Genomic DNA, 4,627 nt, shown 5'->3' with positions numbered 1-4,627 from the left:
CCCCCAAGGACTTCTGGGGGTCCCCGGACCCCACTTTGAGAACCAATGTTATAGGCGAACATTCTGCGAATATAGCAGATCCACAATCGTATATAATGTATATTACATTGTAAATATGCTGATCTATTTTCATTATCCTGTTAGAGAAAAACAAGAGCAACATTTTTTTAAATACTTTCTCTCTTTTTTCTTTACTATTATTATTATTATTATTATTACCTACTGTATGCTGCCGAACAAAAATACATTTTACTCATATGTACCTGTGCACTAGTAACAATAAAGAACTACCTTGAACCTTGTAGTTAAATCATTTCTGAGGTGGTGTTTTTTTCCACTGTTCATTACCGTGTGTTTGATGTCATAGCTTGTTTTCTGTTCACTTGTTTACTGTGACCTTAGCACCTGACCATTTGGAGGTTCTGTTTGCACCTTGACCAAGGGTATGTCTGCAGCATGTGTCTGCAGTGGTTATGTGATTTAGCCTGCTCAACAGTCTTGGTGATCTATACCAGTGGTTTTCAAACTTTTTAATTTCACAGACCCCATGACTCTCAGATAGTTCTCTTCGACTTTGCAAGAACTAAAGTGAACCGTGCTGTGAAACCTATTTCACGGGTTCTGCATTTGTTTCCATATGCTATGTACAGTAGTCCAGGCAAACTAGCATTTTTTTTTACCTCAAAATCAAAGTAATTTGTGACAGAATGTTTTTCTTCGCAGACCATTTCTATTCACCAGAACAGCATACTAAAAGTCCTAAGAAATCCTAGATGCAGAAGTATGTTTAATTGGCATCAATCCAAGATGTCCACCAATTATTGTCAAAAAGCCTTATAAAGTTATATGGCTTCAATGTCAATTAAACACATTTCCGCAACTAGGATTTCTTAGGACTTTTAGTATGTTGTTCTGGACACCTCATAGGCTGCGGTTACATGGAGTTTTATTCGGAATTAATACACTTCTATTCGGAATGAATGAATTCATTCAGAATAGAAATGCTCATGTACAGTAAACACCTAAATTGGAATAGAATATTCCTTTCATTCGGGTTTGGAGGGGTGGTATATCCCGTTTGAATCGGTATATACCAATCGGAATTGACCATATAAACACTTTATTCCGAACGCTCCTCTCTGTTTGGAATACATGCATTCTTTTGCGCATGTCCGTGCTTAGTAGTGCTGTCAGAATTGGCCAAAAATGACCTATCAAATCTCTAATTCCGCCACGGTTGGTGCTGAGAAGCGCTTGATCCTGCTGGATAAAATGAATGATTCTATTCTATAGCGTCATTTAATAAGCCTGTAATGGTTAAGCCCAGACTTGTCCAGGAGAATTTCTGGCCTAGGCTTTTTCTAAACGGATATTTTAGTCGTCCGTTTAAAAAAGAAATCCCTGTCCACACATAAACGCAGAAGCATTGATCAGCTGCAAGTTTCAATTTTAAATCAGATTTTATATTTACATTTATTTTATATATGAGGGAGGGTTTTTCTTCATCAGCTCATTCCATGGGCAGCCGGAACGGTCGTCCCAAAACTCCATGGTCGCTGGATTTTCCCCATGCCCACCAGGGGAAGCTCTGCCCCGGGTATTGGAGCCGGGCGCCCCCTGGTCCATGCCCGGGCGTAGGCGGGAACCACTTTGCGCATGTCAAAAGTTATATTCCGAATGAATGCTTTGGGTCATGTAAACGAGGAATACTTTTATTCAGGTCCCATGTAAACAGGTGAGTGGAATAGATCATTCGGAATGAATGTGGTGAAAACAATTCTCAAACACCTCAGTAGCTCGTGTTGGACTGAGACTTAACACTCACACACTCACTCACTCACGCACGCACGCACCGCACGCACGCACCGCACGCACGCACCGCACGCACGCACACACACGCGCGCACACACGCACGCACACACACACACACACACACACACACACACACACACACACACACACAAGCCCTGCCTCTCTATAGAAAAGGCTCTGGCAGTGGCCTATTAATGAGCCAATTGATCGCCATGGCAATGCCTTGAAGTGCCAAATTTCCCACACCTGTCATTGATTAGTTAGTCAGTCTACTTTCCACAGTCAGTCACTCTCCAGTCAATACTTCACAAGCATTTTTCCACCTCATCATCAAGCTCTACCTTCCTTTTCCCAATTCCCACAGTCCTTCCACTTGGTGTGCGTAGGTGCAAATATGTACGTTTATTTGCTACGTAACTGTTGTAACAGGAAGAGTGGATACTAAGAGTGGGAACCTTGAAATAAAATTGGCTATTTGGTTCAAAATGACCACTTTTCTATAGTGCTCACTCTTCTTGTAGGCCTACATGGTGTGTGTGCCTTTGAGGTCAGAGTGTTATTTTAATCCTGGTTAGCCTTTGTTTGATGGCAATGCTCTGTGTGCATTTATACAGTATGTTACTTTGTTAAAGCTGCCTGTTTTACCTTATAGTCATTCATGTTTATTCTAATTGCGTTGAATTTGTCTTTATTCGTCTTTATTTTCTTTTGGTCAATTGTACTGTGGTTAAAGGTCTCATTTTGGAATGAAACCTCACACATGTGTTTTTCTTGTGCTGTGTGCAGGTTAAGTGGGGCATAAAGGACAGCAACAACCACTAGACTTTGAAGCAGGTGACCGAGAAGTGTTCCGCTATCGGACAGCCCTTAGCTAGAGTTAGAGATAGATAGTCAGAGAGAAATAGATAAGAGATAGTCTGGGATAAGGATAGTTGGAGATGGCGATAGTTTAGGTAGCAATGGATCCACGTAAAATAATGTGTGGGCTTTTTGGTCCATAATCTACTCCTTGTTGACGCAATGTTCTTTCAAACGATGCGCCTCCTCCTATGCAGCTAAGGGTAAGCAATTGTGTACAATTAATGCAATATCAACCCCAGCCTTATCCCATGTGTTCTCTGGGACTAAAAACCTACCTTTTTAAAGGAGAGATCCGGACATTTTAAGTGTTATCTTTGATGTGTCGCTAATCACTCACCATCATTGAAATGGACGTTGAGTTATTCCAGAGAGTCTCCTGTCGTGCAGTCTGGTTGCTTGTTTCTCTCACAGAACCTGGCGTCTGTGGAAGAAACAAGCAACCAGCGTCGTCTAGTTGTGCACGAACGATAGCTCGTGCGCGACTTTCAGTGCATGTTTGAGTATCATGAGACTCCACAATGAGCAGTAGTAGAGAAAAAACTAACTTTGCATCGGTTATAATAGACGATTTTCACTCTTACACGGGCTCCCATTATGCCACGGAGGGGGTCGCCAGACTGCACGACAGGGGACTCTCTGGAATAACTCAACGTCCATTTCAATGATGGTGAGTGATTAGCGACACATCAAAGATAACACTTAAAATGTCCGGATCTCTCCTTTAACAAAGCATTTTTTTAAATTTTTCATGGACATCTGTTTGTTTTTCTTACAGAGTTTTAATTTCTAATTTTGGCCCTTTTAGTTAGCCTAGTTGGGTCTCTTGAAATTGTTTTGTTGCCTATGCTGTTTTATGCCATGCTTTTAATCTGTAGCACTCTGAGATTCGTGAGAATGTGAAGTGCGTTATAAATAAAATTTATTATTATTCTCTTCAACTCATGAGCTCAAACCTCTGACCATTACTTCAGAAGGAGGCAACACTGGGCTAAGGTGTTGACAGCAGCATAGGAGGCAGATTCCATCTTCAGGAATTTCACTGAGGCGATGTTGGGGCCCACTGTGATGTAGAAGAAACCCACCATGCCCAGATAATATCGCTCGGTATTACTGGCCTAGGATGCAAGCTGACATCCGCATGTGGGTAGGGAACTAAAGTCAACTCAAATTTGCTACAGTCACTGCTGTTTTGTAATGTAGACATATTTCACTTTAGTGCACAGGCTCTCAAACTTTTTCATGTAGGACCCCAAATTGACACACAGACCCCCATTTGAAAAGATATGCCAGGGACCCCCATAATAGAAGATTTTTACGTCTCTAGCAGTGATTTTCAACCATTTTAATTTCAAGGGCCCCCAGTTTGACATGCATTATGGCTACGGACCCCCATTTAATGGCATTTCTATCTCTGGGACCCCAATTTATATTGTAAAATCAATGATAATTTAACTCTGAGAGTGTACAAATGGAGTTACAGACCCACAAGGGTCCATTTGGTTCCTATCTATCCATCATTTAGCTGGGGACCCCCTGGAACTCCGGACCCCACTTTGAGAACCAATGCTTTAGTGGTTTTCTTTCTGAACTTCATGCATGCACTCTTCCTTCAGATTCAACAGTGCCGTATGTCGGACTAAGACATGGGGACATTGGGTCGTACTGAGTGTTCTCCAATTATGAAGGAGAGAACTCAGCACGACCCAATACAGGAGTTATATTTTGTGACACTAAGTATTCATGTCAACTCCAGATAACCTCATATTCATGAAAACATGTCTTTCAGGTAGCAAAACGATTTGAACTGGTGGCTATATGGACCTCTTAAAGCTGACAAAAACGGAGGGTAATAATCTGTTTGTGTCATAGTGGACTATTTCACAAAGTGAGCAGACGCCTACCCCTATGAGATGCGGATCAGTGGGGGTCAATGGAAAAAAAGCTAATCGATACG

The sequence above is a fragment of the Gymnoscopelus braueri genome, assembly GCF_963280865.1.
Source record: "Gymnoscopelus braueri genome assembly, chromosome: 12".
Taxonomy (NCBI): Eukaryota; Metazoa; Chordata; class Actinopteri; order Myctophiformes; family Myctophidae; genus Gymnoscopelus; species Gymnoscopelus braueri.
This window is presented reverse-complemented; position numbering follows the sequence as displayed.